At 44.2% G+C, this 25,000-nt stretch overlaps 1 pseudogene; it reads right to left on the minus strand.

Moving 5' to 3' along the window:
- Positions 1-3,582: 3,582 nt before the first annotated feature.
- Positions 3,583-25,000, minus strand: part of LOC121843889 — a 25,692-nt pseudogene continuing 4,274 nt past the window's right edge.

Consider the following 25,000-nt stretch of genomic DNA (forward strand, 5'->3'; position numbering starts at 1 on the left):
ATACCGTTAAGATATGAATTCAAAGTCAACTAACTACTGGGTTTAATACTGTTAAGATATGAATTCAAGGTCAACTAACTACTGGGTTTAATACCGTTAAGATATGAATTCAAGGTCGACTCACTACTGGGTTTAATACCGTTAAGATATGAATTCAAGATCAACTCACTACTGGGTTTAATACCAAGTAAGATATGAATTCAAGATCAACTCACTACTGGGTTTAATACCGTTAAGATATGAATTCAAGATCAACTCACTACTGGGTTTAAAATCAAATCAAATCAAATCAAATCAAATTTTATTTGTCACATACACATGGTTAGCAGATGTTAATGCGAGTGTAGCGAAATGCTTGTGCTTCTAGTTCCGACAATGCAGTAATAACGAGCAAGTAATCTAACTAACAATTCCAAAAACTACTGTCATACACAGTGTAAGAGGATAAAGAATATGTACATAAGGATATATGAATGAGTGATGGTACAGAGCAGCATAGGCAAGATACAGTAGATGATATCGAGTACAGTATATACATATGAGATAAGTATGTAAACCAAGTGGCATAGTTAAAGTGCTAGTGATACATGTATTACATAAGGATGCAGTCGATGATATAGAGTACAGTATCAACGTATGCATATGAGATGAACAATGTAGGGTAAGTAACATTATATAAGGTAGCATTGTTTAAAGTGGCTAGTGATATATTTACATCATTTCCCATCGATTCCCATGATTAAAGTGGCTGGAGTAGAGTCAGTGTCATTGACAGTGTGTTGGCAGTAGCCACTCAATGTTAGTGGTGGCTGTTTAACAGTCTGATGGCCTTGAGATAGAAGCTGTTTTTCAGTCTCTCGGTCCCAGCTTTGATGCACCTGTACTGACCTCGCCTTCTGGATGGCAGCGGGGTGAACAGGCAGTGGCTCGGGTGGTTGATGTCCTTGATGATCTTTATGGCCTTCCTGTAGCATCAGGTGGTGTAGGTGTCCTGGAGGGCAGGTAGTTTGCCCCGGTGATGCGTTGTGCAGACCTCACTACCTCTGGAGAGCCTACGGTTGAGGGCGGTGCAGTTGCCATACCAGGCGGTGATACAGCCCGCCAGGATGCTCTCGATTGTGCATCTGTAGAAGTTTGTGAGTGCTTTTGGTGAAAAGCCGAATTTCTTCAGCCTCCTGAGGTTGAAGAGGCGCTGCTGCGCCTTCCTCACGATGCTGTCTGTGTGAGTGGACCAATTCAGTTTGTCTGTGATGTATGCCGAGGAACTTAAAACTTGCTACCCTCTCCACTACTGTTCCATCGATGTGGATGGGGGTGTTCCCTCTGCTGTTTCCCTGAAGTCCACAATCATCTCCTTAGTTTTGTTGACGTTGAGTGTGAGGTTATTTTCCTGACACCACACTCCGAGGGCCCTCACCTCCTCCCTGTAGGCCGTCTCGCCGTTGTTGGTAATCAAGCCTACCACTGTTGTGTCGTCCGCAAACTTGATGATTGAGTTGGAGGCGTGCATGGCCACGCAGTCGTGGGTGAACAGGGAGTACAGGAGAGGGCTCAGAACGCACCCTTGTGGGGCCCCAGTGTTGAGGATCAGCGGGGAGGAGATGTTGTTGCCTACCCTCACCACCTGGGGCGGCCTGTCAGGAAGTCCAGTACCCAGTTGCACAGGGCGGGTCGAGACCCAGGGTCTCGAGCTTGATGACGAGCTTGGAGGGTACTATGGTGTTGAAGGCCGAGCTGTAGTCGATGAACAGCATTCTCACATAGGTATTCTCTTGTCCAGATGGGTTAGGCAGTGTGCAGTGTGGTTGAGATTGCATCGTCTGTGGACCTATTTGGGCGGTAAGCAAATTGGAGTGGGTCAAGGGTGTCAGGTAGGGGGAGGTGATATGGTCCTTGACTAGTCTCTCAAAGCACTTCATGATGACGGATGTGAGTGCTACGGGCGGTAGTCGTTTAGCTCAGTTACCTTAGCTTTCTTGGGAACAGGAACAATGGTGGCCCTCTTGAAGCATGTGGGAACAGCAGACTGGTATAGGGATTGATTGAATATGTCCGTAAACACACCGCCAGCTGGTCTGCGCATGCTCTGAGGGGCGGCTGGGGATGCCGTCTGGGCCTGCAGCCTTGCGAGGGTTAACACGTTTAAATGTCTTACTCACTTCGGCTGCAGTGAAGGAGAGACCGCATGTTTCCGTTGCAGGCCGTGTCAGTGGCACTGTATTGTCCTCAAAGCGGGCAAAAAGTTATTTAGTCTGCCTGGGAGCAAGACATCCTGGTCCGTGACTGGGCTGGGTTTCTTCCTGTAGTCCGTGATTGACTGTAGACCCTGCCACATACCTCTTGTGTCTGAGCCGTTGAATTGAGATTCTACTTTGTCTCTGTACTGGCGCTTAGCTTGTTTGATAGCCTTGCGGAGGGAATAGCTGCACTGTTTGTATTCAGCCATGTTACCAGTTTAATACCGTTAAGATATGAATTCAAGGTCGACTCACTACTGGGTTTAATACCGTTAAGATATGAATTCAAGGTCAACTCACTACTGGGTTTAATACCGTTAAGATATGAATTCAAGGTCAACTAACTACTGGGTTTAATACTGTTAAGATATGAATTCAAGGTCACCATATTGACTTCAATGAAGCTCACAACTGAGCCAAACCAAACCAAGCCGAGCTATTCTTGGCTGGCCTGGGTAATGACTTCAATGAAGCTCAAAACTGAGCCAAACCAAGCCAAGCCGAGCTATTCTTGGCTGGCCTGGGTAATGACTTCAATGAAGCTCACAACTGAGCCAAACCAAGCCAAGCCGAGCTATTCTTGGCTGGCCTGGGTAATGACTTCAATGAGGCTTTACAACTGAGCCAAACCAAGCCAAGCCGAGCTATTCTTGGCTGGCCTGGGTAATGACTTCAATAAAGCTCACAACTGAGCCAAACCAAGCCAAGCCGAGCTATTCTTGGCTGGCCTGGGTAATGACTTCAATGAAGCTCACAACTGAGCCAAACCGAGCTGAGCTGTACTTGGCCGACCTGGGTAATGACTTCAATGAGGCTTTACAACTGAGCCAAACCAAGCCAAGCCGAGCTATTCTTGGCTGGCCTGGGTAATGACTTCAATGAAGCTCACAACTGAGCCAAACCGAGCTGAGCTGTACTTGGCTGGCCTGGGTAATGACTTCAATGAGGCTTTACAACTGAGCCAAACCGAGCCGATCCGAGCTGTACTTGGCTGGCCTGGGTAATGACTTCAATGAGGCTTTACAACTGAGCCAAACCGAGCCGATCCAAGCTGTACTTGGCTGGCCTGGGTAATGACTTCAATGAGGCTTTACAACTGAGCCAAACCGAGCCGATCCGAGCTGTACTTGGCTGGCCTGGGTAATGACTTCAATGAGGCTTTACAACTGAGCCAAACCGAGCCGAGCCGAGCTGTTCTTGGCTGGCCTGGGTAATGACTTCAATGAGGCTTTACAACTGAGCCAAACCGAGCCGAGCCGAGCTTCTTGGCTGGCCTGGTTACGGTAAAGAAAGTAAATCGGAGGTGTCCCAGTGCTACAGTGTTAAACTTGTGTTAAAGACATACCACAGTGTGTCATCAGGTCCTCATGGAAGTCTACAAGCTGTTCTCTGATGTGTTCTGGACAGGGACAGTCCACCTTCTCGTCCTTAAAGCTCAGCAGCATGTTGATCTGAGAGGAGAACATCACTGAAAGGTACCAACCTGCTCAACAAACTCACGGCCCTGATTGGTTAAGTATTCATTTAACAAACTGGTGAAAGAGCTTCATTTAACAAAACAGAAGATACTTGGGTCATGGTTTATCTGGAAAGTCCATCTGTAGATACTCTACAGACTATCAGTAACAATTCAACTAACTACTAACTACTAACCCTAACTCTACAGACTATCAGTAACAATTCAACTAACTACTAACTACTAACCCTAACTCTACAGACTATCAGTAACAATTCAACTAACTACTAACTACTAACCCTAACTCTACAGACTATCAGTAACAATTCAACTAACTACTAACTACTAACCCTAACTCTACAGACTATCAGTAACAATTCAACTAACTACTAACTACTAACCCTAACTCTACAGACTATCAGTAACAATTCAACTAACTACTAACCCTAACCTTAACCCTTATCCTAACCTTTACCCTTATCCTAACCCTAACCCTTAACCAAACCCTATCCTAACCCTAACCTTATCCAAACCTTAACCCTTATCCTAACCCTTAACCAAACCCTAACCATATCCTAACCTAAACTCTTATCCTAACCCTAACCCTTATCCTAACCTTAACCCTTATCCTAACCCTAACCCTAACCCTATCCTAACCTAACCCTTAACCAAACGCTAACCCTAACCTTAACCTTAACCCTTATCCTAACCTTAACCTTAACCCTTATCCTAACCTTAACCCTTATCCTAACCCTTATCCTAACCCTAAACTTAACACTTATCCTAACCCTAACCCTTAACCAAACCCTAACCCTATCCTAACCTTAACCCTTATCCTAACCCTAACCCTTAACCAAACCCTAACCCTATCCTAACCCTAACCCTTAACCTTAACCCTTATCCTAACCCATAACCAAACCCTAACCTTAACCCTTATCCTTACCCTAACCTTAACCCTTATCCTAATCCTAACCCTATCCAAACCCTAACCTTAACCCTTATCCTAACCCTAACCCTATCCAAACCCTAACCTTAACCCTTGTCAAAACCCTAACCCTTATCCAAACCCTAACCTTAACCCTTATCCTAACCCTAACCTTATCCAAACCCTAACCTTAACCCTTATCCTAACCCTAACCTTAACCCTTGTCAAAACCCTAACCCTTATCCAAACCCTAACCTTAACCCTAACCCTATCCAAACCCTAACCTTAACCCTTGTCAAAACCCTAACCTTATCCAAACCCTAACCTTAACCCTTATCCTAACCCTAATTTTATCAAAACCAAAACCTTAACCCTTGTCAAAACCCTAACCCTTATCCAAACCCTAACCTTAACCCTTATCCTAACCCTAACCCTTATCCAAACCTTAAACTTAACACTTATTCAAACCCTAAACTTAACCCTTATTCAAACCCTAAACTTAACCCTTATTCAAACCCTAACCTTAACCCTTACCCTAACCCTAACCTTAACACTTATCCTAACCCTAACCCTTAACCAAACCCTAACCCTATCCTAACCTTAACCCTTATCCTAACCCTAACCCTTAACCAAACCCTAACCCTATCCTAACCCTAACCCTTAACCTTAACCCTTATCCTAACCCATAACCAAACCCTAACCTTAACCCTTATCCTTGCCCTAACCTTAACCCTTATCCTAATCCTAACCCTATCCAAACCCTAACCTTAACCCTTGTCAAAACCCTAACCCTTATCCAAACCCTAACCTTAACCCTTATCCTAACCCTAACCTTATCCAAACCCTAACCTTAACCCTTATCCTAACCCTAACCTTAACCCTTGTCAAAACCCTAACCCTTATCCAAACCCTAACCTTAACCCTTATCCTAACCCTAACCCTATCCAAACCCTAACCTTAACCCTTGTCAAAACCCTAACCTTATCCAAACCCTAACCTTAACCCTTATCCTAACCCTAATTTTATCAAAACCAAAACCTTAACCCTTATCAAAACCAAAACCTTAACCCTTGTCAAAACCCTAACCCTTATCCAAACCCTAACCTTAACCCTTATCCTAACCCTAACCCTTATCCAAACCTTAAACTTAACCCTTATTCAAACCCTAAACTTAACCCTTATTCAAACCCTAAACTTAACCCTTATTCAAACCCTAACCTTAACCCTTACCCTAACCCTAACCTCAACACTTATCCTAACCCTAACCCTTAACCAAACCCTAACCTTAACCCTTATCCTAACCCTAACCCTTAACCAAACCCTAACCCTATCCTAACCCTAACCCTTAACCTTAACCCTTATCCTAACCCATAACCAAACCCTAACCTTAACCCTTATCCTTACCCTAACCCTTATCCTAATCCTAACCCTATCCAAACCCTAACCTTAACCCTTGTCAAAACCCTAACCCTTATCCAAACCCTAACCGTAACCCTTATCCTAACCCTAACCTTATCCAAACCCTAACCCTAACCTTAACCCTTATCCTAACCCTAACCCTATCCAAACCCTAACCTTAACCCTTGTCAAAACCCTAACCTTATCCAAACCCTAACCTTAACCCTTATCCTAACCCTAATTTTATCAAAACCAAAACCTTAACAAACCTTAACCCTTGTCAAAACCCTAACCCTTATCCAAACCCTAACCTTAACCCTTATCCTAACCCTAACCCTATCCAAACCCTAACCTTAACCCTTATTCAAACCCTAAACTTAACCCTTATTCAAACCCTAAACTTAACCCTTATTCAAACCCTAACCTTAACCCTTACCCTAACCCTAAATTTAAACCTAATCCTAACCCTTATACTAACCCTAATCCTAATCCGAATTCTAATCCTAATCCTAATCTTAACCGTAACCGTAGCAGGCTGTACTTGTCAACAGATAGTTTGTTCATAGTATGATCATCTGTAGACCTACAGACGAAACATCTGGACAACCAGATAAAGATGTAAGATAGTATGAAGATATTCACTGACTGGCTGGCTGACTGACTGACTGACTGACTGGCTGACTGACTGGCTGATTGACTGACTGACTGGCTGATTGACTGACTGACTGACTGACTGATTGGTTGACTGACTGACTGATTGATTGACTGACTAACTGACTGATTGGTTGACTGACCGATTAATTGATTGACTGGCAGAATGGTTGATTGACTGACTGACTGACTGAATTATTGATTGATTGATTGACTGACTGACTGACTGATTGACTGACTGATTGACTGACTGACTGACTGACTGATTGACTGACTGACTGACTGACTGACTGATTGACTGACTGATTGACTGACTGATTGACTGACTGACTGACTGACTGATTGACTGACTGACTGACTGATTGATTGACTGATTGACTGATTGACTGACTGGCTGACTGACTGATTGATTGACTGACTGACTGATTGACTGATTGACTGACTGATTGACTGATTGATTGACTGATTGACTGACTGAATGATTGATCTACCTGTTCCTGAGGAGGAGATCTGAACTCTTTGGTCTTCCTGGCAGTCAGGGCAGCCGACATGTTGAGCGCCTGCATGACCTCGTTATAACGGAACCGCTGGTTGTCCTGGAGATGAGCCACGAAGTCATCGCTGAAGCCCACCACCGCCTCGATACGGTGGCGCACCTGACAGTCACACAGGTACTGGAGCAGGTGGCACATCTAGAGAGACACAGTCCGGTTAACAACGAGTACTCAGCAGGCAGCACATCTAGAGAGACACAGTCCGGTTAACAACGAGTACTCAGCAGGCAGCACATCTAGAGAGACACAGTCCGGTTAACAACGAGTACTCAGCAGGCAGCACATCTAGAGAGACACAGTCCGGTTAACAACGAGTACTCAGCAGGCAGCACATCTAGAGAGACACAGTCCGGTTAACAACGAGTACTCAGCAGGCAGCACATCTAGAGAGACACAGTCCGGTTAACAACGAGTACTCAGCAGGCAGCACATCTAGAGAGACACAGTCCTGTTAACAACGAGTACTCAGCAGGCAGCACATCTAGAGAGACACAGTCTGGTTAACAACGAGTACTCAGCAGGCAGCACATCTAGAGAGACACAGTCCGGTTAACAACGAGTACTCAGCAGGCAGGCAGCAGAGTACTACAGAGGGTAGTGCGTACGGCCCAGTACATCACTAGGGCCAAGCTTCCTGTCATCCAGGACCTCTATACCAGGCGGTGCCAGACGAAAGCCCTAAAAATTGTCAAAGACTCCAGCCACTCTAGTCATAGACTGTTCTCTCTGCTACAGCACGGCAAGCAGTACCAGAGCGCCAAGTCTAGATCCAAGAGGCTTCGACACATCTTCTACCCCCAAGCCAGAAGACTCCTGAACATCTAATCAAATGTCTACTCAGACTATTGGCAGTGTTCCCCCCAGCCCCGTTACCCTGCTGCTACTCTCTGTTATTATCTATGCATAGTCACTTTACCTCTACCTACATGTACATATTACCTCAATTACCTTGACTAACCGGTGCCCCCTGTACAAAGCCTCACTACTGTTATTTTACTGCTGCTCTTTAATTATTTTTTACTTAACATTAATTTTTATTAAAACTGCATTGTTGGTTAAGGGCTTGTAAGTCAGCATTTCAGTCAGCATGTGACAAATACCATTTGATTTGCAAATATCATGTCCAGTGTGCCTTGCGTACCTGCAGTTTGACAGGCTCTGGGAGTTTCATCTGGAGCAGTCCTTTAGGCACCTTCCCTGTCCTCTCCTCTCCTCCAGGCCCCTCCCCTCCTCTTCCTCCCTTAGTGACATCACTCTCGGGCGTGTCCGTGGGCGTGTCCGTGGGCGTGTCCCTTCCCTCTGAGAACACGCTGGGTTCTATCAGCTGTAGAATGTTCTTCAGGTCTCCGTTATGGAACACTCCCATGATCAGTAAGGTATAGAACAACTTAATGAGAGGAACGAACAGGAACTCGGTGCTGCCCCCTATAGGATCTCTGACGTGTAGACTCCCTCGCTCACCGCCTCCGTCAGCATCTCTATGGTCTTGGTCTTCAGGACGTCCAGGGGGAACTCGGGGCTGAACTGGAAGCAGTCGGCTCCGCTGCAGATGAAGGAGGGGAGGAGAAGTGCATTCTGGGGCGGAGAGAGGTGCTCAGGCCGATCCCTGGCAGGCCGTGCTTCTTGGTCTCGTCGGGGAACAGAGTGATGGACTTGGTCTCGTCCGTCATGGGGACGATGTATTCATTGTTCATCATGAGACGCGCCGTTGCATAGGTACTGAGGATAGAAGAAATCGCTTTATTGTCCATTTGGTTAGAACAGGAATAAATCCTCTGCCTTTTTTTACCCCACACTATGAGAAGAACCCCTGGATGTAGAGCATGTTGTGGTGGTTAAGTGCCTTGCTCAAGGGCACAATGGTAGATCTGACACCAGCAGCCCACCTGTAGCCAGTTCAGTCTCCATTTTTTCATCAACCGGGACTTAAAAAGGATCTCTACAGATCGGTGTCCCACCCACCGGACGGTTGAGCTAACGTAGGCTAATGTGATTAGCATGAGGTTGAACTAATGTAGGCTAATGCAATTAGCATGAGGTTGAGCTAACGTAGGCTAATGCGATTAGCATGAGGTTGAGCTAATGTAGGCTAATGCGATTAGCATGAGGTTGAACTAACGTAGGCTAATGCGATTAGCATGAGGTTGAACTAACGTAGGCTAAGCTATTAGCATGAGGTTGAACTAACGTAGGCTAATGTGATTAGCATGAGGTTGAACTAACGTAGGCTAATGTGATTAGCATGAGGTTGAACTAACGTAGGCTAATGTGATTAGCATGAGGTTGAACTAACGTAGGCTAATGCGATTAGCATGAGGTTGAACTAACGTAGGCTAATGCGATTAGCATGAGGTTGAACTAACGTAGGCTAATGTGATTAGCATGAGGTTGTAAGTAACAAGAACATTTCCCAGGACATAGACATATCTGATATGGCAGAAAGATTCAATTATTGTTAATCTAACTGCACTGTCCAATTTACAGTAGCTATTAGTGAAGGTGTGGTGCACAGGAGAGAGTGTACAGTTATGAACTTGAAAATGTATTAGTAAAGCAATTAGGCACATTTGGGCAGTCTTGATACAAAATAGAAATGCAATGGTTCATTGGATCAGGCTAAAACTTTGCACATACACTGCTGCCATCTAGTGGCAATCTAAATTGCTCCTCGGCTAGAATAATACAATATGGCCTTTCTCTTGCATTTCAGAGATGATGGTACAAAAAAAATACAAAACAACGGTTGTTTTTTTCTTTGTATTATATTTTACCAGATCTAATGTGTTATATTCTCTTACATTCATTTCACATTTCCAAAAACTTCAAAGTGTTTCCTTTCAAACGGTTCCAAGAATGTGCATATCCGTGCTTCAGGTCCTGAGCTACAGGCAGTTAGATATGGGTATGTCATTTTAGGCAAAAACTGAAAAACTAGCAACATTCCGGTTCCTGGCCCACCTCTCTAACCTGTGGGCTAGCTACCTGAGGTGGATGTCTATGAGCAGGTCGTAGTATCCAGTCCTGAGGAGACCAGGCATGTACTTGTTCTCTATGGCGTAGAGCAGCTGTGCCTCGTCGGCGTGGGAGCAGAGGGCGTGGGCCACACGGTTGTTCCCCAGAGCGCACACAGCAGAGTACAACCTCAGAGTATGGTAGTGGAACTTCAACAGATCCTTCTGCTCAGTCAACTCCAGGATATCAACTGACCTGGGGGGGAGGAGGAGGAGGAGGAGAGAGGAGGAAGAGGAGGAGAGGGGGAGGACGAGGAGGGGAAGAAAGATGACAAGGGGGAGGAAGAGGAGGAAGATGACAAGGGGGAGGAGTAGGAAGAGGAGGAAAAGGAGGAGGAAGATGAGGAGGAGAAGGAAGAGTAGGGGGAGGAGGATGACAAGGGGGGAGGTGGAGGAGGAAGAGGAGAAGGAGGAGGAGGAAGAGGGGGAGAGGTAGAGGAGGAGGATAGGTAGAGGAGGAGGAGGGGGAGAGGGGAGGAGAAGGGGGAGAGGGGAGGAGAAGGGGGGAGAGGGGGAGCAGTAGAGGAGGAGGGGGGGAAGAGGAGGGGGAGAGATAGAGTAGAAGGAGGTAGAGAAGGAGGAGGGGTAGAGGAGGAGGAGGGGGGAGAGGTAGAGGAGGGGGAGAGGTAGAGGAGGAGGAGGGGGAGAGGTAGAGGAGGTGGAGGAGGGGAGGGGGACGGTAGAGGAGGAGGAGGGGGAGAGGTAGAGGAGGTGGAGGAGGGGGAGGGGTAGAGGAGGAGAGGTAGAAGAGGAGGAGGAGAGGTAGAGGAGGTGGAGGAGGGGGAGAGGTAGAGGAGGAGGAGAGGTAGAGAAGGAGGAGGGGGGGAGAGGAGGAGGAGAGGTAGAGGACGAGAGGTAGAGGAGGAGGATGGGGAGGAGGAGAGGTAGAGGAGGAGGATGGGGAGGAGGAGAGGTAGAGGAAGAGGGGGAGGGGGAGAGGTAGAGGAGGAGGGGGAGAGGTAGAGGTGGAGGAGGAGGGGAGGAGGAAAGAGGTAGAGGAGGAGGAGGGGGAGAGGGGGAGGCGGGGGAGGTAGAGGAGGAGGAGGAAGAGGGGGAGGAGGAGGGGGTCGGTAGAGGAGAAGGAGGATGAAAAGGAGGAGGGGGACACAGAAGGTTAATAAACTGACATACAGCTTAGTGAGGAACTTCCTGATTGCAACAACATTTTATTGCTTTTCATACATTACGTTCTGCTATCGTTCACCTTTGTTCACCTTTTCTGCTATCGTTCACCTTTGTTCACCTTTTCTGCTATCGTTCCCCTTTTCTGCTATCGTTCACCTTTGTTCACCTTTTCTGCTATCGTTCCCCTTTTCTGCTATCGTTCTCCTTTTCTGCTATCGTTCACCTTTTCTGCTATCGTTCACCTTCTCTGCTATCGTTCCCCTTTTCTGCTATCGTTCCCCTTTTCTGCTATCGTTCCCCTTTTCTGCTATCGTTCACCTTCTCTGCTATCGTTCCCCTTTTCTGCTATCGTTCTCCTTTTCTGCTATCGTTCACCTTCTCTGCTATCGTTCCCCTTTTCTGCTATCGTTCCCCTTTTCTGCTATCGTTCCCCTTTCCTGCTATCGTTCCCCTTTTCTGCTATCGTTCCCCTTTTCTGCTATCGTTCACCTTCTCTGCTATCGTTCCCCTTTTCTGCTATCGTTCACCTTCTCTGCTATCGTTCCCCTTTTCTGCTATCGTTCACCTTCTCTGCTATCATTCCCCTTTTCTGCTATCGTTCTGCTATCGTTCACCTTCTTTGCTATCGTTACCCTTTTCTGCTATCGTTCCCCTTTTCTGCTATCGTTCCTCTTCTCTGCTATCGTTCCCCTTTTCTGCTATCGTTTCCCTTTTCTGCTATCTTTCACCTTCTCTGCTATCGTTCACCTTCTCTGCTATCGTTCCCCATTTCTGCTATCGTTCCCCTTCTCTGCTATCGTTCCCCTTCTCTACTATCGTTCCCCTTTTCTGCTATCGTTCTGCTATCGTTCCCCTCCTCTGCTATCGTTCCCCTTCTCTGCTATCGTTCCCCTTCTCTGCTATCGTTCCCCTTCTCTGCTATCGTTCCCCTTCTCTGCTATCGTTCACCTTCTCTGCTATCGTTCACCTTCTCTGCTATCGTTCACCTTCTCTGCTATCGTTCCCCATTTCTGCTATTGTTCCCCTTCTCTGCTATCGTTCCCCTTCTCTGCTATCGTTCCCCTTTTCTGCTATCGTTCTGCTATCGTTCCCCTCCTCTGCTATCGTTCCCCTTCTCTGCTATCGTTCACCTTCTCTGCTATCGTTCAGCTTCTCTGCTATCGTTCCCCTTCTCTGCTATCGTTCCCCTTCTCTGCTATCGTTCCCCTTCTCTGCTATCGTTCCCCTTCTCTGCTATCGTTCCCCTTCTCTGCTATCGTTCCCCTTCTCTGCTATCGTTCACCTTTTCTGCTATCGTTCCCCTTCTCTGCTATCGTTCCCCTTCTCTGCTATCGTTCCCCTTCTCTGCTATCGTTCACCTTCTCTGCTATCGTTCAGCTTCTCTGCTATCGTTCCCCTTCTCTGCTATCGTTCCCCTTCTCTGCTATCGTTCCCCTTTTCTGCTATCGTTCCCCTTCTCTGCTATCGTTCCCCTTTTCTGCTATCGTTCCCCTTTTCTGCTATCGTTAACCGCTGCACTAATTTCTAATAAGAAATTTAAAAATCTATAGGTCGTTAAATTTTTGACAGATATTGTTGTACCATATTTAAGCCCTCCCTCACTCCTGACGAGTGGGACAGGGCAGGGTCATCACCTGTTCTCCTCAGGTATATGCAGGGACATGAACTGGAGCGGTTCAGAGCAGGTGACCAGCCAGCCATGGCGGTCGTTGACCCGGGATACGTCCACCTTGAGGAAGTGGTTGGGCACCCTGCTCCACAGCACCGGGGTCAGGAACTGGACATGCAGCCTGGGAGGACACTGGGGACTGGAGTTCCTCCTCTCACTCTTAAACAGTCCCGCTGACAGGGGCATGACGTTCTAGTAACATAGAAACAGACAGGTTTAGGGTTAGGTTCTGGGAGGGGAGGGGACAGGAGTTCCTCCTCTCACTCTTAAACAGTCCCGCTGACAGGGGCATGATATTCTGATGGAGAAAGTAATGGAGGATTGTGGGTTAGGGACATAATTCACTTCATCACTCTTTCAAAGGTCAAACTACGGCTTTACATAACTGTACCTCCTACAAAAAGTGCCAATCTATTTTTTTGCGTGACATTTAAAAAAAAAATCTAACATATAAATAAATACTTGGATTGAAACATACAACAGGCTTTACAGTCCTGGAGCTACTGTAGAGGTCAGAGTCCTGGAGCTACTGTAGAGGTCAGAGTCCTGGAGCTACTGTAGAGGTCAGAGTCCTGGAGCTACTGTAGAGGTCAGAGTCCTGGAGCTACTGTAGAGGTCAGAGTCCTGGAGCTACTGTAGAGGTCAGAGTCCTGGAGCTACTGTAGAGATCAGAGTCCTGGAGCTACTGTAGAGGTCAGAGTCCTGGAGCTACTGTAGAGATCAGAGTCCTGGAGCTACTGTAGAGGTCAGAGTCCTAGAGCTACTGTAGAGGTCAGAGTCCTGGAGCTACTGTAGAGGTCAGAGTCCTGGAGCTACTGCAGAAGTCTGTAGAGTCCCACAGAGACAGGAGCTTTGTGGGTGACCTATCCTTAGTGTGTGGTTTTAAGAAGAACCTGATCTGATGCAGAGACAGGTACGTGAAGTACACAGATGTCTCATCAGTGGTGCACCGACCAAAGAAAGCCATTCAGAGGCCTGCAGAGAGAGACAAACCTCATAACCTTCCACAGCCAGTAGAGACAGCTCCACGTTGACTTTTCCCAGGCAGCCCATATCTGAGCCCTATTTGTGGCTGCCCGCTCTCCATCCTGTCAGTACAGAGCTGTATAGTGTGTCCTGTTCCTCCCTCCCGCTCACCTTAATACGTCCTAGTTCAAACTGAAAGATGCTGGGGCTGGTGGCCTGAGCGAACACAGCAGGGAACAGCTTGGTACTGGGCTCCACCTGCAGAGAGAGAACACAGAGACACAGCTATTAAAACACAGGATATGGACAAATCACACCCCATTCCCTATATAGAACACTACTTTAGACCAGAGCCCTATTCCCTATATAGAACACTACTTTAGACCAGAGCCCTATTCCCTATATAGAACACTACTGTTGACCAGAGCCCTATTCCCTATATAGACCACTACTGTTGACCAGAGCCCTATTCCCTATATAGACCACTACTGTTGACCAGAGCTCTATTCCCTATATAGAACACTACTGTTGATCAGAGCCCTATTCCCTATATAGTACACTACTGTTGACCAGAGCCCTATTCCCTATATAGAACACTACTGTTGACCAGAGCCCTATTCCCTATATAGAACACTACTTTTGACCAGAGCCCTATTCCCTATATAGAACACTACTGTTGACCAGAGCCCTATTCCCTATATAGAACACTACTGTTGACCAGAGCCCTATTCCCTATATAGAACACTACTTTTGACCAGGGCCCTATTCCCTATATAGAACACTACTGTTGACCAGAGCCCTATTCCCTATATAGTACACTACTGTTGACCAGAGCCCTATTCCCTATATAGAACACTACTTTTGACCAGGGCCCAATGTCAGAATAATAGTAGAGAGAACAATTTATTTCAGATTTGATTTCTTTCATCACATTCCCAGTGGGTCAGAAGTATACATACACTCAATTAGTATTTGGTAGCATTGCCCTTAAATTGGTTAACTTTGGTCAAATGTTTCGGGTAGCCTTCCACAAGCTTCCCACAATAGGGAAATTTTGGCCCATTCCTCCTGACAGAGCAGGTGTAACTGAGTCAGGTTTGTAGGCCTCCTTGCTCACACACGCTTTTTCAGTTCTGCCCACAAATATTCTATAGGATTGAGATCAGAGCTTTGTGATGGCCACTCCAATACAGTGACTCTGTTGTCCTTGAGCCATTTTTCCACAACTTTGGAAGTATGCTTGGGGTCATTGTCCATTTGGAAGACGCATTTGCAGCAAAGCTTTAACTTCCTGACTGATGTCTTGAGATGTTGCTTCAATATATCAACATAATTTTCCTACCTCATGATGCCATCTATTTTGTGAAGTGCACCAGTCCCTCTTGCATTAAAGCACCCCCACAACATGATGCTCCCACCCCCGTGCTTCACAGTTGGGATGGTGTTCTTCGGCTTGCAAGCCTCCCCCTTTTTCTTCCAAACATAACGATGGTCATTATGGCCAAACAGTTATATTTCTGTTTCATCAGACCAGAGTACATTTCTCCAAAAAGTACGATCTTTGTCCCCATGTGCAGTTGCAAAACGTAGTCTGGTTTTGGAGCAGTGGATTCATCCTTGATGAGCCTTTCAGGTTATATCGATATAGGACTCGTTTTACTGTGGATATAGATACTTTTGTACCTGTTCCCCCAGCATCTTCACAAGGTCCTTTTTCTGTTGTTCTGGGATTGATTTGCACTTTTCGCAACAAGTTTGTATGATGGCAATTTGCATATACTCCAGAATGTTATGAAGAGTGATCAGATGAATTGCAAAGTCCCTCTTTGCCATGCAAATAAACTGAATCCCCCAAAAACATTTCCACTGCATTTCAGCCCTGCCACAAAAGGACCAGCTGACATCATGTCAGTGATTCTCTCGTTAACAGAGGTGTGAGTTCTGACGAGGACAAGGCTAGAGATCACTCTGTCAAGCTGATTGAGTTCGAATAACAGACTGGAAGCTACAAAAGGAGGGGGGTGCTTGGAATCATTGCTCTTCCTCTGTCAACCATGGGTACCTGCAAGGAAGCACGTGCCGTCATCATTGCTTTGCACAAAAAGGCCTTCACAGGCAAGGATATTGCTGGCAGTAAGATTGCACCTAAATCAACCATTTATCAGATCACCAAGAACTTAAAGGAGAGCGGTTCAATTGTTGTGAAGAAGGCTTCAGGGCGCCCAAGAAAGTCCAGCAAGCGCCAGGACCGTCTCCTAAAGTTGATTCAGCTGCGGGAGCGGGGCAGGAATGGCAGCAGGCAGGTGTGAGTGCATCTGCACGCACAGTGAGGCGAAGACATTTGGAGGATGGCCTGGTGTCAAGAAGGGCAACAAAGAAGAAGCCTCTTCTCTCCAGGAAAAACATCAGGGACAGACTGATATTCTGTAAAAGGTTCAGGGATTGGACTGTTGAGGACTGGGGTAAAGTCATTTTCTCTTATGAATCTCCTTTCCGATTGTTTGGGGCATCCGGTAAAAAGTTTGTCCGGAGAAGACAAGGTGAGCGCTACCATCAGCCCTGTGTCATGCCAACAGTAAGGCATCCTGAGACCATTCATGTGTGGGGTTGCTTCTCAGCCAAGGGAGTGGGCTCACTCACAATTTTGCCGAAGAACACAGCCATGAATAAAGAATGGTACCAACACATCCTCCAAGACCAACTTCTCCCAACCATCCAGAAACAGTTTGGTGACGAACAATGCCTTTTCCAGCATGATGGAGCACCTTGCCATAAAGCAATAGTGATAACTAAGTGGCTCGAGGAACAAAACATCTATATGATGGGTCCATCGTCAGGAAACTCCCCAGACCTTAAACCCATTGAGAACTTGTGGTCAATCCTCAAGAGGCAGGTGGACAAACAAAAACCCACAAATTCTGACAAACTACAAACATTGATTATGTAAGAATGGGCTGCCATCAGTCAGGATGTTAATTGACAGCATGCCAGGGTGGATTGCAGAGGTCCTGAAAAAGAAGGGTCAACCCTGCAAATAGTGACTCTTTGCATCAACTTCATGTAATTGTCAATAAAAGCCTTTGACACGTATGAAATGCTTGTAATTATACTTCAGTATTCTATAGTAACATCTGACAAAAATATCTAAAGACACTGAAGCAGAAAACTTTGTGAAAATTATATTTGTGTCATTCTCAAAACTTTTGGCTACGACTGTACATGGTCAACATTGTCAGCAAGGAGTGTCTGCTAAATGACTCACTGACTGTAAGTGACTCTGGATCAGAGCGTCTGCTAAATGACTCACTGACTGTAAGTGACTCTGGAACAGAGCGTCTGCTAAATGACTCACTGACTGTAAGTGACCCTGGGTCAGACCGTCTGCTAAATGACTCACTGACTGTAAGTGACTCTGGATCAGACCGTCTGCTAAATGAATATCATGTAAATGTAGCAATAGGAGGTTGATGACCATGTGGTAACAGCGCTGTGTCTCCACCTGGTAGTACGTGCTGAGCTCCTTCCCATTGGCAGTGAAGGTTAGCAGTCCGTTAACAGTGTCCACCAGACATCCAATCTCCAGACCGTTGTTGTTCCGACCCTGACCAGGACTCGTACTCTCTCCAGCCCACACCATGTAGCAGTTACTACGCTTGATGCTAGAGACAGAGACAGTAGTTACTACGCTTGATGCTAGAGACAGAGACAGTAGTTACTACGCTTGATGCTATAGACAGATACAGAGACAGTAGTTACTACGCTGGATGCTATAGACAGAGACAGTAGTTACTACGCTTGATACTATTGACAGAGACAGTAGTTACTACGCTTGATGCTATAGACAGAGACAGAGACAGTAGTTACTACGCTTGATGCTATAGACAGAGACAGAGACAGTAGTTACTACGCTGGATGCTATAGACAGAGACAGTAGTTACTACGCTGGATGCTATAGACAGAGACAGTAGTTACTACGCTTGATGCTATAGACAGAGACTGTAGTTACTACGCTTGATGCTATAGACAGAGACAGTAGTTACTACGCTTGATGCTAGAGACAGAGACAGAGACAGTAGTTACTACGCTTGATACTATAGACAGTCAGAGACAGTAGTTACTACGCTTGATACTATAGACAGAGACAGCAGTTACTACGCTTGATACTATAGACAGAGACAGTAGTTACTACGCTTGATGCTATAGACAGATACAGACAGTAGTTACTACGCTTGATGCTATAGACAGAGACAGTAGTTACTACGCTTGATGCTATAGACAGAGACAGAGACAGTAGTTACTACGCTTGATGCTATAGACAGAGACATAGACAGTAGTTACTACGCTTGATGCTATAGACAGAGACAGTAGTTACTACGCTTGATGTTATAGACTGAGACAGTAGTTACTACGCTTGATGCTATAGACAGAGACAGAGACAGTAGTTACTACGCTTGATGCTATAGACAGAGAGAGACAGTAGTTACTACGCTTGATGCTATAGACAGAGACAGAGACAGTAGTTACTATGATTGATGCTATAGACAGAGACAGAGACAGTAGTTACTACGCTTGATGCTATAGACAGAGACAGAGACAGTAGTTACTACGCTTGATACTATAGACAGAGACAGCAGTTACTACGCTTGATGCTATAGACAGAGACAGTAGTTACTAAGCTTGATGCTATAGACAGAGACAGTAGTTACTACACTTGATGCTATAGACAGAGACAGTAGTTACTACGCTTGATGCTATAGACAGAGACAGAGACAGTAGTTACTACGCTTGATACTATAGACAGAGACAGTAGTTACTACGCTTGATGCTATAGACAGAGACAGAGACAGTAGTTACTACGCTTGATGCTATAGACAGAGACAGCAGTTACTACGCTTGATACTATAGACAGAGACAGCAGTTACTACACGTGATGCTATAGAAAGAGACAGAGACAGTAGCTACTACGCTTGATACTATAGACAGAGACAGCAGTTACTACGATTGATACTATAGACAGAGACAGCAGTTACTACACTTGATGCTATAGACAGAGAAAGAGACAGTAGTTACTACGCTTGATGCTATAGACAGAGACAGAGACAGTAGTTACTACGCTGGATGCTATAGACAGAGACAGTAGTTACTACGCTTGATGATATAGACAGAGACTGTAGTTACTACGCTTGATGCTATAGACAGAGACAGTAGTTACTACGCTTGATGCTAGAGACAGAGACAGAGACAGTAGTTACTACGCTTGATACTATAGACAGTCAGAGACAGTAGTTACTACGCTTGATGTTATAGACAGAGACAGCAGTTACTACGCTTGATACTATAGACAGAGACAGTAGTTACTACGCTTGATGCTATAGACAGAGACAGTAGTTACTACGCTTGATGCTATAGACAGAGACAGAGACAGTAGTTACTACGCTTGATGCTATAGACAGAGACATAGACAGTAGTTACTACGCTTGATGCTATAGACAGAGACAGTAGTTACTACGCTTGATGTTATAGACAGAGACAGTAGTTACTACGCTTGATGCTATAGACAGAGACAGAGACAGTAGTTACTACGCTTGATGCTATAGACAGAGAGACAGTAGTTACTACGCTTGATGCTATAGACAGAGACAGAGACAGTAGTTACTACGATTGATGCTATAGACAGAGACAGAGACAGTAGTTACTACGCTTGATGCTATAGACAGAGACAGAGACAGTAGTTACTACGCTTGATACTATAGACAGAGACAGTAGTTACTACGCTTGATGCTATAGACAGAGACAGTAGTTACTAAGCTTGATACTATAGACAGAGACAGTAGTTACTACACTTGATGCTATAGACAGAGACAGTAGTTACTACGCTTGATGCTATAGACAGAGACAGAGACAGTAGTTACTACGCTTGATACTATAGACAGAGACAGTAGTTACTACGCTTGATACTATAGACAGAGACAGAGACAGTAGTTACTACGCTTGATGCTATAGACAGAGACAGCAGTTACTACGCTTGATACTATAGACAGAGACAGTAGTTACTACACGCTTGATGCTATAGAAAGAGACAGAGACAGTAGTTACTACGCTTGATACTATAGACAGAGACAGCAGTTACTACGATTGATACTATAGACAGAGACAGTAGTTACTACACTTGATGCTATAGACAGAGAAAGAGACAGTAGTTACTATGATTGATGCTATAGACAGAGACAGAGACAGTAGTTACTACGCTTGATACTATAGACAGAGACAGTAGTTACTACGCTTGATACTATAGACAGAGACAGACAGTTACTACACTTGATACTATAGACAGAGACAGAGACAGTAGTTACTACGCTTGATGCTATAGACAGAGACAGCAGTTACTACGCTTGATGCTATAGACAGAGACAGTAGTACTACACTTGATGCTATAGAAAGAGACATTAGTTACTACGCTTGATGCTATAGACAGAGACAGTAGTTACACGCTTGATGCTATAGACAGAGACAGCAGTTACTACGCTACAGTACTATAGACAGAGACAGTAGTTACTACACTTGATACTATAGACAGAGACAGTAGTTACTACGCTTGATGCTATAGACAGAAACAGTAGTTACTACGCTTGATGCTATAGACAGAGACAGTAGTTACTACACTTGATGCTATAGACAGAGACAGTAGTTACTACACTTGATACTATAGACAGAGACCAGCAGTTACTACGCTTGATGCTACAGACTGAGACAGAGACAGTAGTTACTACGCTTGATACTATAGACAGAGACAGCAGTTACTACGCTTGATACTATAGACAGAGACAGTAGTTACTACACTTGATACTATAGACAGAGACAGTAGTTACTACGCTTGATGCTATAGACAGAGACAGTAGTTACTACGCTGGATGCTATAGACAGAGACAGAGACAGTACGTACTACGCTTGACACTATAGACAGAGACAGTAGTTACTACGCTTGATACTATAGACAGAGACAGTAGTTACTACACTTGATACTATAGACAGAGACAGAAGTTACTATGCTTGATGCTATAGAAAGAGACAGTAGTTACTACGCTGGATGCTATAGACAGAGACAGAGACAGCAGTTACTACGCTTGATGCTATAGACAGAGACAGCAGTTACTACACTTGATGCTATAGACAGAGACAGTCGTTACTACACTTGATGCTATAGACAGAGACATCAGTTACTACACTTGATGCTATAGACAGAGACAGTAGTTACTACGCTTGATGCTATAGACAGAGACAGAGACAGTAGTTACTACGCTTGATGCTATAGACAGAGACAGTAGCTACTAAGCTTGATGCTATAGACAGAGACAGATACAGTAGTTACTACGCTTGATGCTATAGACAGAGACAGCAGTTACTACGCTTGATGCTATAGACAGAGACAGTAGTTACTACGCTTGATGCTATAGACAGAGACAGAGACAGCAGTTACTACGCTCGATGCTATAGACAGAGACAGCAGTTACTACGCTTGATGCTATAGACAGAGACAGAGACAGCAGTTACTACGCTTGATGCTATAGACAGAGACAGTAGTTACTACACTTGATGCTATAGACAGAGACAGTAGTTACTACGCGTGATGCTATAGACAGAGACAGAGACAGTAGTTACTACGCTTGATGCTATAGACAGAGACAGTAGTTACTACGCTTGATGCTATAGACAGAGACAGTAGTTACTACGCTTGATGCTATAGACAGAGACAGAGACAGTAGTTACTACGCTTGATGCTAGAGACAGAGACAGTAGTTACTCCGCTTGATGCTATAGACAGAGACAGAGACAGTAGTTACTACGCTTGATGCTATAGACAGAGACAGAGACAGTAGTTACTACGCTTGATGCTAGAGACAGAGACAGTAGTTACTACGCTTGATACTATAGACAGAGACAGAGACAGTAGGTACTACGCTTAATGCTAGAGACAGAGACAGTTTTTACTACGCTTGATGCTAGAGACAGAGACAGTAGTTACTACACTTGATACTATAGACAGAGACAGTAGTTACTACGCTTGATACTATAGACAGAGACAGAGACAGTAGTTACTACGCTTGACACTATAGACAGAGACAGAGACAGTAGTTACTACGCTTGATGCTATAGACAGAGACAGTAGTTACTACCCTTGATGCTATAGACAGAGACAGCAGTTACTACCCTTGATACTATAGACAGAGACAGAGACAGTAGTTACTACGCTTGATGCTATAGACAGAGACAGTAGTTACTACCCTTGATGCTATAGACAGAGACAGCAGTTACTACCCTTGATACTATAGACAGAGACAGAGACACTTCACAATCATCGTTTTACAGTACAACCACAACCATAAAAGAAGAAACATTTGAGATGTGAAATTCTAAATATTCCAACCACATAAGAAGCAGAGTATGATCATGACTAACTAGCAGGATATTTGAGTATCAGTTCTGATTGAGTCTGAACACAGGACAGTGTGTGTGTGTGTATGTGTGACGTGCGTGCGTGTGTCCTCAGCTTGACCCCAGGAACCCCCAGATATCTGACCTCTCGTGAACTTTGCCCTTCTCGTCTCCCAGGGTTACGGTGACGGTGCGGACCTTTTGGAGGTCGAAGGCCATGTCGTACTGGTGGAAGTCAGAGGTCACCCAGCCAACCCACACACTGCTGGGCTCCTGACCAGGGAAGATCCTCACTGAGTAGTAGTACTGGGGAGAGACCATGGACATATAGGGTTATAAAGGGTTATAGGGTTATTTAGGGTTATAAATGGTTATATAAGGTTATATAGGGTTATAAAGGGCTATATAGGGTTATAAAGGGTTATATAAGGTTACATAGGGTTATATAGGGTTATAAAGGTTTATAAAGGCTTATATAGGGTTATATAGGGTTATAAAGGGCTATATAGGGTTATATAGGGTTATAAAGGGATATATAAGGTTACATAGGGTTATATAGGGTTATAAAGGTTTATAAAGGCTTATGTAGGGTTATATAGGGTTATAAAGGGTTATATAAGGTTACATAGGGTTATGAAGGGTTATATAGGGTTATCTTAGGATATAAAGGGATATATATATGGTTATAAAGGGTTATATAAGGTTACATAGGGTTATAAAGGGCTATATAGGGTTATAAAGGGTTATATAAGGTTACATAGGGTTATAAAGGGTTATATAGGGTTATAAAGGGCTATATAGGGTTATCTTAGGATATAAAGGGTTATAAAGGGTTATGTGGGGTTAATTTAGATTATATATGGTTATATTAGGTTAAAAAATGTTATATTAGGTTATGCCGGGTTACATAGGGTTATAAAGGGTTATATAAGGTTATAAAGGGTTATATTAGGTTATAAAGGGTTCTAAAGGGTTATATAGGGTTATATTAGGTTATAAAGGGTTATAAAGGGTTATATAGGGTTATAAAGGGTTATATAGGGTTATAAAGGGTCATATAAGGTTATAAAGGGTCATATAAGGTTATAAAGGGTTATAAAGGGTTATATTAGGTTATAAAGGGTTATATAAGGTTATACATGGTTATATTAGGTTATAAAGGGTTATATAGGGTTATAAAGGGTTATAAAGGGTTATATAGGGTTATAAAAGGTTATATAGGGTTATATTAGGTTATAAAGGGTTATATAAGGTTATAAAGGGTTATATAAGGTTATAAAGGGTCATATAAGGTTATATAGGGTTATATTAGGTTATAAAGGGTTATAAGGTGTTATAAAGGGTCATATAAGGTTATATAGGGTTATATTAGGTTATAAAGGGTTATAAAGGCTTATATTAGGTTATAAAGGGTTATATAAGGTTATAAAGGGTTATATTAGGTTATAAAGGGTTATAAAAAATATATAGATATAAATACATTTGATTTGATATTAGGTTATAAAGGGTTACATAGGGTGATAAATAGGTTATAACGGGTTATATTAGGTTATAAAGGGTTATATAAGGTTATATAGGGTTATATAGGGTTATAAAGGGTCATATAAGGTTATATAGGGTTATATAGGGTTATAAAGGGTTATAAAGGGTTATAAATGGTTATAAAGTGTTACATAGGGTTATAAAGGGTTATAAAGGGTTATATTAGGTTATAAAGGGTTATATTAGGTTATAAAGGGTTATATTAGGTTATAAAGGGTTATATAGGGTTATAAAGGGTTATAAAGGGTTATATTAGGTTATAAAGGTTTATATAGGGTTACAAAGGGTTATATAGGGTTATAAAGGGTTATATTAGGTTATATAGGGTTATAAAGGGTTATAAAGGGTTATAAAAGATTATAAAGGGTTATATTAGGTTATAAAGGGTTATATTAGGTTATAAGGGGTTATATAAGGTTAATACAAACACAAATATACAACCAGTAGTAGTTGGACTGGAGAGGATGAGGACACTTGTTTTTCAGGAATTAAATGTGGAGTACATTGGAAGAGGCATATACATAGTAACAACATGCTACTTTTGACTGGCTCTTACACACAATGCACCAACACATGGCTGTCTATCAACGTCTGTGTTACAGCACGGGAAGATATCATTCAGGTGATGTGTAAATACTGTATCTAGCGTCAAACAGAGACAATCCAACATGTTCTTACAGTGGAGGTCTGCATGAAGAAGTCAAGGTCATCTCTATCAGCTAACACCTCCTCTGATAGACGGGCCGAAGAGTTACTGCTGGTAAACTCTGGCTTGGTCCTCTTCAACATGAATCTAAACACACACAGAGAGAGAGAGACATAACTACAACTCTGAAAACAACCTGAACCTGACACACAGAGAGACACAGAGAGAGAGACAGAGAGATAGACAGAGAGAGAGACAGAGACAGAGTGAGAGACAGAGAGAGAGACAGAGAGAGACAGACAGAGAGAGAGACAGACAGAGACAGGGACAGAGAGAGAGAGATAGACAGAGACAGAGAGAGACAGACAGCGACAGAGAGAGTCAGAG

The sequence above is a fragment of the Oncorhynchus tshawytscha genome, unplaced genomic scaffold, assembly GCF_018296145.1.
Source record: "Oncorhynchus tshawytscha isolate Ot180627B unplaced genomic scaffold, Otsh_v2.0 Un_contig_9575_pilon_pilon, whole genome shotgun sequence".
Classification (NCBI taxonomy): Eukaryota; Metazoa; Chordata; class Actinopteri; order Salmoniformes; family Salmonidae; genus Oncorhynchus; species Oncorhynchus tshawytscha.